Source organism: Molossus molossus, unplaced genomic scaffold (genome assembly GCF_014108415.1).
Source record: "Molossus molossus isolate mMolMol1 unplaced genomic scaffold, mMolMol1.p scaffold_m16_p_18, whole genome shotgun sequence".
NCBI lineage: Eukaryota > Metazoa > Chordata > Mammalia > Chiroptera > Molossidae > Molossus > Molossus molossus.
In genome coordinates this window covers 29,357,967-29,371,027 of record NW_023425353.1, presented here as the reverse complement: position 1 = coordinate 29,371,027, position 13,061 = coordinate 29,357,967, and the positions used below count along the sequence as shown (strand labels likewise).

The window sequence follows — 13,061 nt, the reverse complement described above, 5'->3', positions numbered from 1 at the left end:
AACATTCTATAAAGTGATGAACTGAATTCTTTCATTTATTTGTTTATTTTTCCATTGATTTTTTTCAGAAAGAATGGAAGGGAAGGGGACAGAGAGAAAGAGAGAGAGAGATTGATGTGATAGAGACACATAGATAGTTGTTGCCTCCTGTACACACCCTGACCGGGCTTGGGATCAAACCTGCAACCCAGGTACATGCCCTAGATCAAGAATCAAACCCGCAACCCTTTGGTGGATGGGCTGATGCTCTAACCATTGGAGCAACACCGGCCAGGGCTGGACTGAATTCTTTTAAAATGTTGGTGTCATCTAAGCGCTGTACTGTGCACCTGAAACCAATACAAAATAATACTGAAAGTAAACTGTGATTGAAAAATAAAATAAAAAAGAGATTAGTTGCACTATCCACAAAAAAAAAAAAAAAAATGTTGGTGTCATTAGAGACAAAAGAAGCCTGAGAAACATTAAAAATTTAAAAAGACTAAAGTTACATGAAAATTCAATTCAACCCAGGATCCTGAACTGGCATCTAGACCAGAAAAAATAATTGCTATGAAGAACATTATTGGGGGAAATTGGAGAAATCAAAATATGGTTCACAGACTATAAAACAGTACTATGTTAATGTTATAGTTCATGCTTTTGATCACAGTTAGATAGGACAAAGATCTCAAGGTCTGGGCAATTCTAATTAAATGTTATTCTTGCTAAATGTTAAAATGTAGCACAGCATTTTGCAGATGCAGCTGTAAATAGGATGAACTGACAGGAACTCAACTGGATAATTGCAGCCAACAGCAAAGAAGAAATCAACCTGTATAAGCAATAGCTCAGCCCCTCATTGGGGAGACAGAGTTTTGGATGTGAATCTCGTCTCCTGTTCTTGCTCCAAGTAAATAAAACTACCTTGCAACAACCACATCCCGTTCTTCAATAGAATACCCCAGTGGCGAGTCCCTTGAGTTCAGGAACAGTATTACGGGTGTTTTTTTTGTGTGTGTGTATGTGTTTTTTTAGTGAGTGTCCTGTCCTTAGAAAAAAATACACCAAAATATTTAGGAGTGAAGAGGTATGATAGCAGCAACTTTCTTTTTTCTTTTTTTTAATCCTCACTCAAGGATATGTTTAGAGACAGGAGAAAGAGAGAGAAACATAAATCCGTTGCCTCCTGTATGTGCCCTGACCAGGGGTTGAACCCACAACCTTTTTGGTGTACAGGACAACACTCCTACCAACTGAGCCACCCAATCAGAAAGGCAACTTACTTTCAAGTGATGAAAAAAATACATAATTTGTATATAAAAAATGGGAATGATAAAGCATATGTGGCAAAATGTTGACAATTGGTAAATTTGGGTAAAGGGTGGCCAGGAGTTCTTTGCCCTATTTTTACAACCTTTCTCTTCAAATTATTTCCAAATTAAAACTTTAATAAGACATTCGAGGGTAAAGTCGATTTTTGCTTGCCCACTGAAGCTGCAGATTTGTTCACAACAGCGATCATGACCTACAATGAAAATCATTGTAGTTCCTATAGTGGGACGGTTTTACATTCATCAATAGTTTATTTCCTCTTCAGCATTATAAATATGAAATAAATTAATAAGGCACAAGTTCCTGAGACCCATTCACCAAATTACTTGACATATTAAAACTAGGAATTGAAGCCCTAGCTAGTGTAGCTCAGTTGGTTGGAGCACCATCCCGTGTACGGAAGGGCTGTGGGTTCGATTCCCAGTTAGGGCACATATCCACGTTGCAGGATCCATCCCAAGTAGGGGGCCATGTACAGGAGGCAACTGATCGATGTTTCTCTCTCTCATCAATGTTTTCTTCTCTCTCTCCCCCTCTCCAATCCTCTCTCTCTCTAATCAAGCAATAAAATAAATAAATAAAACTAGGAATTTAAGGCTATTAAGTACTTCATTTTGAAGAGTAATATTTTAACCAAGCTTGACGTAAAATCTACATAGAACTCTATACCTAAGATCATATTTACAAAATTTTTCCACATACAAAATCACAAATGATATAGTAACAAATTTCAGAGGCAGTTTTATACAGTTTATGGTCTCTAACCACAATGCAGTTAAATTAGGAATCAGCCTTTTTTTTTTAATCCTCACCCGAGGACATTTTTCCATTTTTTTGTTCAGATAGAGTAGAAGGGAAAGAGAGGAAGAGCAAGAGAAACATCGACATGAAAGGGACACATCAAGTGGCTGCCACCCGCACGACCCAACCAGGGTCAGGGACAAACTGCAACCGAGGTACATGTCCATAGTGGGAACCAAACCCGGGTCTCTCAGGACCGCAGGCCGACGCTCTAACCACTGAGCCAAACCGGCCAGGGCGGAATCAGCCTTTAAAAAAAAAAAAAGTTAAAAGTCAGGTATTTAGAAAATAAAATTTATTATTGCTCAAATAACCCATAAAGAAGGAAATGTGAAATATTTGGAACTGAACAACAATGAAAATGATAAAACTTGTAAAGTGCAGCTGAAATAGTACTTAGAGGTAAATTTATATTTCTTTTCATTCATTAAGCAACCAACTTAAAACCTTAAAAAAATCAATGGGAACTCAAAGGAAGAAGAAAAAAAGCAAGAACTAATGAAATAGAAAAAAAATCAAAATAAGAACTGGTTCTAAGGGTCTTGCTTGAAGTATGCATCCAATAAATAAAGCAGAATTGTTAGCAGAGTGGAAAGTGTTTTTTTTAAAAATCTAGGCTCAGTCTCAGCTCTGAAACTTATCAGATGCATGACCCTGACCAAGTGCCTTAACCTCTTTGAGCTTCAGTGTCTTCATCTGAAAAATAGGTATACTAAGTTTTCTAGGGCTATGTTAGGAGTAAATTAGATAAAATCAAAGTAAATTAGAAAATCAAACACATCAAGTCAATGTGCCAAATAAACTCTGAACACTTCTTACCACAAAAAATCCATTATATAAACACACACACACACACACATATTTTTTTAATCCTCCCTTGAGGACATTTTTGCATTTATCTTCAGATAGAGCAGAAGGGAGAGAGGGAGGGAGAGAGAGACACACACATCAAGTGGTTGTCTCCCACATGACCCCAACCAGGGCCAGGGACAAACTGCAACCGAAGTACATGCCCTTAGCAGGAACCAAACCCAGCACTCTGGTCCGCAGGCCGACGCTATAACCGCTAAGCAAAACCAGCCAGGGCCATTTTAAATATTTTTAAGATTACCTTATGACTGACTGAAATGTAGTTATAACAAAAAACAGTAAGATCTTTTCCATCCAAAGCACCTGTTAAATTTTAGAAACCTTCTATATCTAAGGCAGACACTGTTGCCTACCCAGTATCATTTTCTTCTTCCTTAGAAGTTGAAGGTGACCATGTGTACAACTAAAAGTACTACATTCTCAGTCTCCCTCTCATACAGGCTGGCCATATGATATGATTCTGGCCAATGAAATATAAGCAGATACTGTTGGGCTGGGCTACCGGATTTGGCTAGTCCTTTCCCCTCCTTCCCATTTCTTCATGTCCACAGTATGGTTGTAATGGCAAGAGCTGCTTGTCTCCATGCATCCACTTCATTACTATATTTAGTAGTCAATCTTGTATTACATTTCCTAAGGACTGTTATTGAGTGGCATTGTGCTATTCTCGCAAATAAAAGAAATTAGCAGAGTGTGACTATTTCAGCACACTATAGCAATAGGCTACCAATAACAATACTGCTTTAGCCCGGCCAGGGTGGCTCAAAGGCTGAGCATTGACCCATGCACTAAGAGGTCACCAGTTTGATTCCCAGTCAGGGCACATGCCCAGGTTGTGGGCCTGATCCCTAGTGGGGGGCATGCAGGAGGCGGCCAATCAATTTTCTCTCTCATCGATGTTTCTATCTCTCTCCCTCTCTCTTTAAAGTCAATAAAGAAAAAAAAAATACTACTTTAGCCTCATTAATGAACTTGACAAAACAAAACACAATTTTGGTTTGTATTCCCTTTGTATCTTCTCTCCAGAGCTAGCACAGATTGGAACCTTAATGTTGCCTAAATGATGTTTGTAAGAGAGCCAAAGTGCATGAATTTCTTGAGCAAGTTTACCTTAACATCTCTGTGCCTCAATTTCTTCATCTGCAAAACAGTAATAATATATCTACTTAATTAAAGCAGTGAAGGCATGAAAAATTATTAAGATACTGCCCTGGCCAGTTTGGCTCAGAGATTAGAGCGTCAGCCCGCAGACCAATGAGTCACAGGTTCAATTCCAGTCAAGGGCACGTACCTCGGTTGCAGTTCATTGCCGGCTCTGTTTGGGTTGTGCGGGAGGCAACCAGTCGATGTAGCTCTATCACATCGATGTTTCTCTCTGTCTCTCTCTGTCTCTCTCTCTCTCCCTCCCACTCTATTTTTATTTTTATTTTTTTTTATCCTCACCCGAGGATATTTTTCCATTTTTTGTACAGATAGAGTGGGAGGGAGAGAGAGGAAGGGAGACAGAGAGAGAAACATCGATGTGAAGGGACACATCGAGTGGCTGCCACCCGCACGACCAACCAGGGCCGGGACAAACTGCAACCGAAGTACGTGCCCTTAGCGGGAACCGAACCCGGGTCTCTCTGGACCGCAGGCCGACGCTCTAACCGCTGAGCCAAACTGGCCAGGGCTCCCTCCCACTCTATTTGATACTCAGGTGAGTAATAAAAAGAAAAAATACTGCCTAGCACAAGGTTAGCACATTCGACCAATGTTAGAGAAAAAAGCAGTTCACTGATTTCTCATGACATATTCAAGTTTCTTCCTCTAAAATAAATAATACATAATTCACACATAGTGCAAGTGAAAAATACTACAACGTAAATCCAATTTAAAACAGAAAAAAAAAAGTTTTAATTGTGGTTAAGAAAAACTCTTCTAAAGTTAACAAGATCAGGCAATAACTTTATTCATTAACTTATTTGTTCATCCAGCAAACACTGAACGCTCACTACAAGTAAGGCACTAATCCAGGTACTGGAGATATTCTAGTAAATGAGAGAAACATAAACCTTCGAATGTAATTTGAATTATATACAATTACAGTAAGATAGATGTTACAAGAGGAAATGGGATTGTGACAGAGCTTCCTCATTCCATTAAAAATTAAGTAGGCTATAGTGGCTTTGTGTGAGAGCTTATAACCTTTTAATTTTAAAATACACATTTCTAAGTATTTTTAAAGCGTTTGCCTATCTTTTACATTGTCTTTAAGCTACAAATTATTTGAAATATATGACTTAAACCAACTGTCTAGAAAGTAAATAAACATGGCACCAAATGTTTCAAAAAATTGCCATCTTTGGACAGCACTGGTAGTTCTCAAAGACAAGCTAATGCATTATGTTTTACCCAGACTCAACAACTGTACAATTCTTCCTGTCACCAAGTGTTCCGTTGGTTAAAAAAATAAATCAGATTTCTTCTTCCACCTTCACGAACACATTATGTCAAGCTCAAAAAGTCAATCTTTGTGACCTCACCATCTGCCGCGATCTGTCAGGTTCAGACACTACAGCTCCCACAGATGGTCTCAAAATGTAAACCCTTTCCTTCCCAATCACAGTTTAGCAGCTCTGGCCACAGAGCCTTTTAAAATGTACAGCGTTAATCAAAATACAAGGAAGCGAAAATGATTATGAAGACATTTGTAGAATTAATATCACTTGAGTCAGGATTTGTAGACTTTCTCACACTGCTGAAAAAGATGCTACTAAACCTCGGTTGCAGTTTGTCCCCGGCCCTGGTTGGTCGTGCGGGTGGCAGCCACTCGATGTGTCCCTTCACATCGATGTTTCTCTCTCTCTCTCTCTTCTTCTCTCTCCCTCCCGCTCTATCTGAACAAAAAATGGAAAAATGTCCTCTGGTGAGGATGGGAAAAAAAAAAAAAAGATGCTACTAAAAATAAAATCTCAGCCAAGGCAGTATATTCAAATGGAAGACATTACTAATTTTAAATACAAGTTCATGTTTCAAAGTTTGGGAAATATACATACGTAGGTACTCTTGTAAGTGCTTCACATGTATGATCTCACATAATTCGTACCACAGCTCTATCAGGTAAATACACTATTCACATTTTAGATGACAAACTAAAGCTTTACAGGTGAGTAAATTTGCCCAGTTAACCGACTGTGTAAATGGCAAGGCCAAATCAACCTAAGAACTAGCAGGCATATTCTTACCTACTACGCTAAATTACAAAATATATCTGACTTGAGATACAATAAATATATCCTCAAAATACAACAAAATTATTATTACAATAAACTCATATAAAAGAGTATCTTTCTATACCAAAAGAAGCCTTCGGAATTTCATATAGGGTAAGTCATATATCATTGGATCAGGTTTTTACCCTTTTTAGTTCCTCCTTTTATTAATTTCAGTATTAAATAAAAATTTTCTTCATTTTTTGAGGTAGCAAACTTCCTCATTTCTTTTTACAGCTTCATAAGAGTCGTTTACAACATTGTATCATAATTTACTGAACTAGTCCCCAGTGATGAACACTTAGAATTCCTGTTTCTAAAGTGGTGAGATAGTAATCACATTTTTAAAATTTATTTATTTTTGTTACAGATGTTTCTCTTTTTTCCTCCATTGATACCCTCCTCCCATCCCCATCCCCCAGCATTGTTGTCTATGTCCATTGGTTATGCTTATATGCATAAGTTCTTTGGTTTATCTCTTCCCTCCGCCCTGCCCCCTTCCACTGAAGTTTGTCAGTTTGAACCCTACTTCTATGGCTCTGGGTCTATTTTGTTCATCACCTTATTTTGTTCATTATATTCCACAAATAAGTGAGATCATGTGATACTTGTCTTTCTCTGACTGGCTTATTTCGTTTAGCATAATACTCTCCAGGTCCCTCCATCTTGTCTGAAAGGATAAGAGATCTTTCTTTTTTACAGCTGCATAGTATTCCATTGTGCATATGTACCAGGTTTTTTATCCACTCATCTATTGAAACACTTGGGCTGTTTCTAGATCTTAGCAATTATAAATAGTGCTACTATGAACATAGGGGTACATATATTCTTTCTGATTCGTGTTTCAGGCTTAGGATATATTCCTAGAAGTGGGATTACTGGGTCAAATGCTGTTTAATTTTTAATTTTTTGAGGAAACACCATATTGTTTTCCATAGTGGCTGCACCAGTCTGTATTCCCACTAGCAGTGTACTAGAGTCCCCTTTTCTCCACACCCTAGCCAGCATTTGTTGTTTGATAATTCGTTGATGGAAGCCATTCTGGCAGGTTTGAGGTAAGAAGGACCTGTTTGCAGAAAACTACAGGACATTGAAAAACAAAATAGAGAAAGATATAAAAAAAGTGGAAGCATATACCCTGTTCATGGATTGGAAGAATTAACATAATTAAAATGTCCATACTGCCCAAAGCAATCTATAGATTCAATGCAATCCCCATTAAAATACCAATGAAATATTTCACAGAACTAGAACAAACACTCACAAGTTTATATTGAACCAGAAAAGACCCCAAAAGCCACAGCAATCTTGAAAAAGAAGAACAAAGTAGGAGGGATCACAATGCTGGATATCAGATTATACTCCAAAGCCATTGTAATCAAAACAGCCTGGTACTGGCACAAGAACAGGCATATAGACCAGTGGAACAGAACAGAGAACCCAGAAATGGACCCAAGGCAATCTGCTCAATTAATATTTGACAAAGGTGGTAAGAACATACAATGGAGTAAAAATAGCCTCTTTAATAAATGGTGTTGGGAAAATTGGACAGCTACATGCAAAAACAATTAAGCTAGACCACCAACTTATACCATACACAAGAATAAACTCAAAATGTATAAAAGACTTAATTGTGACCAGTGAAGCCATAGAAATCCTAGAAGAGCCCTGGCTGGTTTGGCTCAGCAATTAGAGCATTGGCCCATGGACCAGAGAGTCCCGGGTAAAAGGTCTGAGCCAGCGGGAGATCACATCCACAACGCAAAGCCAATGTAGAGCAAAATGGCTTTATTGCATGCGCTTGGATGCAGGTGGGCAGAGCTGAGAAGGGGTCAGCTCCAAGCTTTCTTTGTTCTCTGGCTTATATAGGCACAAACTACAGAAACTACAAAAAAACTACATTCTTCCCTGGCCAGTAGGCCTGCAGACCAGAGAATCCCGGGTTTGGTTCCCGCTAAGGGTATGGACCTCAGTTGCAGTTTGTCCCCAGCCCTGGTTGGGATCATGTGGGTGGCAGCCACTTGATGTGTCTCTCACATTGATGTTTCTCTCTCTCTCTTCCACCCTCTCTCCCTCCTGCTCTATCTGAAGATAAGCGCAAAAATGTCCACATGTGAGGATTAAAAAAAACAACTACATTCTCTTGGCACCACTTTTTGGTGCTGGGGCTGATAGGAACTGCTACAGAGGTGAGGGAGGAATCTGTTGCAGGGGACAAGATGAGCTTATTACAGAGATCAGGGCAGCCATTAATTTCTTTCTTTTTTATGGTTCCTCCAAGTTTTCCAAGGCCACCATTAACCCCTTATCTTTATGGTTCCTCTGGGTTTCAGTCCCAGGGTTTTTTAGAAAACTGCTTGGGTGTTTACGTGCAGGAATAACTGCTCAGAATGGAGTTTAATTTTGTTAAAACATTATTAACCCTTTCACCAAATTCGGTTCCCACTAAAGGCATGTACCTCGGTTGCAGTTTGTCCCCAGCCCCAGTTGGGGTCATGTGGGTGGCAACCACTCAATGTGTGTCTCTCTCTCTTCCACCCTCTCTCCCTCCTGCTCTATCTGAAGATAAATGCAAAAATGTCCTTGGGTGAGGATAAAAAAAAAAATTCTAGAATAAAACATAGGCAACAAAATTTCAGGCATCACATGCAAAAGAAACAAGCATCAAAATGGAAAGGGAAACCACTATAGTAATCACATTTTAATGACTCAGTCCTTCATTATTTGATCTGGTCTCTGACTACCTCTCCAGCTGTGCTGAACCACTTTCCCATATCCTTCTCCGATCTAGTTCACAGGCCTTCTGTAGGTTCCTCAAAAACATGCTCCTCCTGCCTCAAGGCCTCTACACATGCTGTTCCCTTTGCTGGAACTTTCACCATTAGTTAGTTTCTCCTCCTTCGGATCTCTTCTCAAATATCACTTCCTGAGAGAGAACTGTCCCTCTCCCACTACCCAGACTAGGTCAGAGGTCTCTATTTAGTGTTTTCCTATCTTTTCTTTTTATAGAACACACTGGGCTGTCACTACCCATTTATTTGTGTAATTATCAGAATGTGGTCTATCTCTGCCAACTACAATGTAAGTTCCATGAGGGCAGGGACCCTACCTATTTCATTCACTATTATATATTCAGTGTCTGGCACGTGGTTAGAACTCAAGTAACATTTGTTTTTTGCTTGTTTTTTAAGGACTATTTAGTAAATTAATTATATACTCAATGTTATATTTATTTTCACCCTTTAATAATGTATGATAATCCCATTTAATATGACTTGGTAGCAGAAAATGAAAAGAAACGTAAACATATAACACATTCACATCTGAAGTGTCACTAAGCTACATAGTGGAATGTGGAGTGTCACCTTCCTATCGTGACCAAAAGAGTTTTAGAACCAGCATTATACATGTGTTCATTAATTTTTGTAAAAGTCTTATGGGGAAAACATTTACTAGGGTAAATTTAATTTTGTCAATTTTTAAGGTAAAATGAATCGTAGACAAGAGTAAAAATTTTTTTATCTTTATTGTTGAATGTATTACAGATATTCCTCATTTTTCCCCCATTGGCCCCCTCCTCCCCACTCCTGCCCCTCTCCTGCCTTTTCCCACACTGTTGTCTGTGTCCGTTGGTTTTGCATATAAGTTCTTTGGTTTATTTCTTCCCACCTCCCAACTCCCCTTCCCTTTGAGATTTGTCAGTCTAGCAACCAATTTGTACTTCTTAATCCCTTCACCTTTTTCACCCATTCCCCCACCCCCCCTACCATCTGGCAACCAACAAAAAGTTCTCTATATCTATGAGAATGTTTCTGTTCTGCTTGTTTATTTTGTTTGTAGATTCAATTGTTCATAGATATGTATTCATCGCCATTTTGTTTGTTCGTATTTTTTATCTTTTTCTTCAAAAAGACCCTTCAACATTCCATATAGAAATGGTTTGGTAGTGATGAACTCCTTTAGCTTTTCCTTGTCTGGGAAACTATATGGCCATCCATTCTAAATGACAGCTTTCAGGATAGAGTAATCTTGGTTGTAAGTTCTTGCTTTTCATCACTCTGAATATTTCTTGCCACTCCCTTTTGGCCTGCAAAGTTTCTTTTGAGAAATCAGCTGATAGCCTTATGGGAACTCCCTTGTAGGTAACTAACTGCTTTTCTCTTGCTGCTTTTAAGATTCTCTGTGTCTTGAACCTTTCGCATTTTGATGATGATGTGTCTTGGTGTGGGCCTCTTGGGGTTCATCTTGTTTGGGACTCTCTGTGCTTCCTGGACTTGTATGTCTGTTTCCTTCACCAAGATAGGGAGGGTTTTTTTATTTTTATTTTTTTATCCTCACCCGAGGACATTTTTCCATTTTTTGTTCAGGTAGAGTGGGAGGGAGAGAGAGGAACAGAGAGAGAGAGAGCGAAACATCGACGTGAAAGGAACACATCGAGTGGCTGCCACCCGCAGCCGGGGACAAACTGCAACCGAGGTACACACCCTTAGCGGGAACCGAACCCGGGTCTCTCAGGACCGCAGGCCGACGCTCTAACTGCTGAACCAAACCGGCCAGGGCAAGATAGGGAGGTTTTTTGCCATTATTGTTTCAAATAGGTTTTTTTTGTTGTTGTTGTTTTTTTTATCCTCACCCGAGGACATTTTTTTCCATTTTTTGTACAGATAGAGTGGGAGGAAGAGAGAGGAAGGGAGAAAGAGAGAGAAACATCGATGTGAAGGGACACATCGAGTGGCTGCCACCCGCACGACCAACCAGGGCCGGGGACAAACTGCAACCGAAGTATGCGCCCCTAGCGGGAACTGAACCCGGGTCTCTCCGGACCGCAGGCCGACGCTCTAACCGCTGAGCCAAACCAGCCAGGGCTCAAATAGGTTTTTTATTTCTTGTTCTCTCTCTTCTCCTTCTGGCACCCCCAAGATGTGAATGTTGGCACACACTTGAAGTTGTCTCAGAGGCTCCTTACACTATCCTCATTTTTTTTGGCTTCTTTTTTCTTTTTGCTTTTCTGATTGGGTTTTTTTGCTTCCTTATATTCCAAATCAATGGTTTGCTTCTTGGCTTTACCTACTCTACTATTGATTCTGTGTAAATGATTTTTTATTTCAGTTAGTGCCTCCTTCATTTCTGACTGTGCATCCTTCATTTCTGACTGGTCCTTTTTTATGCTCTTGGGGCCCTCATTAAGTTCACTGAGGTTCTCACTAAGTTCATTGAGCATCCTTATAAGCAGTAGTTTGAACTCAACATCTGTTAGGTTGCTTATCTCCATTTCGCTTAGTTCTTTTCCTGGGGTTTTGTTCTGTTCTTTCATTTGGGACCTGTTTCTTTGTCTCCTCATTTTGGCTGCCTCCCTGTGTTTGTTTCTATGTATTACTTAACGAGAGATATGAGGCTAGCTGAGACCAGATGCTGCGTGTTTGAAAGAATTTAGGAAAACCTGAAGCAGGATCCAAGACAGGCCAATCCTATGGTTAAGCAACTGGCAAGGGCTTGGGTGGGTCTGAAAGTTGGGTGGGGCGGGGCCTCAGGGAATCACCAGGGCGGGGCTACCAGTGTGAGCCAGGTTACTGGAGTCCCAGATACAGCAGCTGTCTGCCGCCCCAGGGAAGGGCTCACCAAAAAAACAACAGCCTCTGATAGCACTTCTGTCCTAGAGAAAGCCCCCTCCAGCCCTCGCTCCAGTGCCAAACAGCTCAGTTCTTCCCTGTATGTCTCTGGCGCCCCTTGAGCTGCCTCCCCTCCAAGCTTAGAGGGAGTGAGTCCGATAACGTACACGGGCCCTTTAAGGAGCTGCCTGGAGCTCCAGCCGCCTAAGTCTCCCTGAGCCTCAGTTCCCGCTGGTTTTTCCAGCCAGAAGTTATGGGGTTACCCTGAGCGGGGCACCTGGTGTGGGACAGGGACCCCTCAGTCCTCAGGGAGGACCTTCCCAGCTGAGGTGTCCTCCTGATTTTTATCCGCCACACGTGGGTGTGGGACCAGCCCATCCCCCTCCGCCCCTCCTACCAGTCCGGATGTGGCTGCTGCTTTAATTCCGTAGTTGTAGGACTTCCATTCAGCTTGATTTCAGGCGGTTTTGAATGATGGTTGTTCTGTAGTTTAGTTGTAACTTTGATGTGGTTGTGGGAGGAGGCGATACCCATTTACCTACCCGCCATCTTGACTGGAAGTCTCCAACAAGAGTAAAATTTTTTTTTTTTAATCTTCATTCGAGGACATTTTTCCATTTTTTTGTTCAGATAGAGTGGGAGGGGGAGAGAGAGAGAGAGAGAGAGAAACATCAACGTGAAAGGAACACAGCGAGTGGCTGCCACTCGCACGACCCAACCTGGGCCGGGGACAAACTGCAACCGAGGTAGGTGCCCTTAGCGGGAACCGAACTCAGGTCTCTCTGGACCGCAGGCCAACGCTCTGCTGAGCAAAACCGGCCAGGGCGACAAGAGTAAAGTTTTAAAAACACTTTTATGTACTAAAAGCTGGAACCATTGACATTTTACACTTAAAAAAAGATAACTGCTTTTATGTTCATTGCTCACTTTTTTTAATTGAAAAAATAATTTTCCAGATTCTCTACAATGATAAAAACTGGTTAATACTACAAGCAATTAATGACAACTTTTGAGTCTTCTACATAGTGCAATGAAATCATGAATCATGTTGTCTGAGCACTACTCATTCTTTTACTTATTCAATACTTACTCACTGCCTACTGCATGTCAAACACTAGGCTGAGCATTAAACATACTAAGGAAGCAATGACAGTCCCTGCCTCCATGGAACCTGCATTTTTACTAAGAAGGCAGGCACTGGGCCACCACCGCC

General features: G+C 40.5%; 1 protein-coding gene across 4 annotated transcripts in view; it reads right to left on the bottom strand.

Moving 5' to 3' along the window:
• Positions 1-304, bottom strand: part of TFDP2 (transcription factor Dp-2) — a 143,293-nt gene extending 142,989 nt beyond the window's left edge. For all 4 annotated transcript variants that reach the window (XM_036267602.1, XM_036267598.1, XM_036267596.1 and 1 more), the window contains exon 1: positions 254-304. The gene's annotated coding sequence lies outside the window, so the exon portion shown is untranslated. The remainder of the gene's footprint in view (positions 1-253) is intronic.
• Between the last annotated feature and the right edge of the window lie 12,757 nt (positions 305-13,061).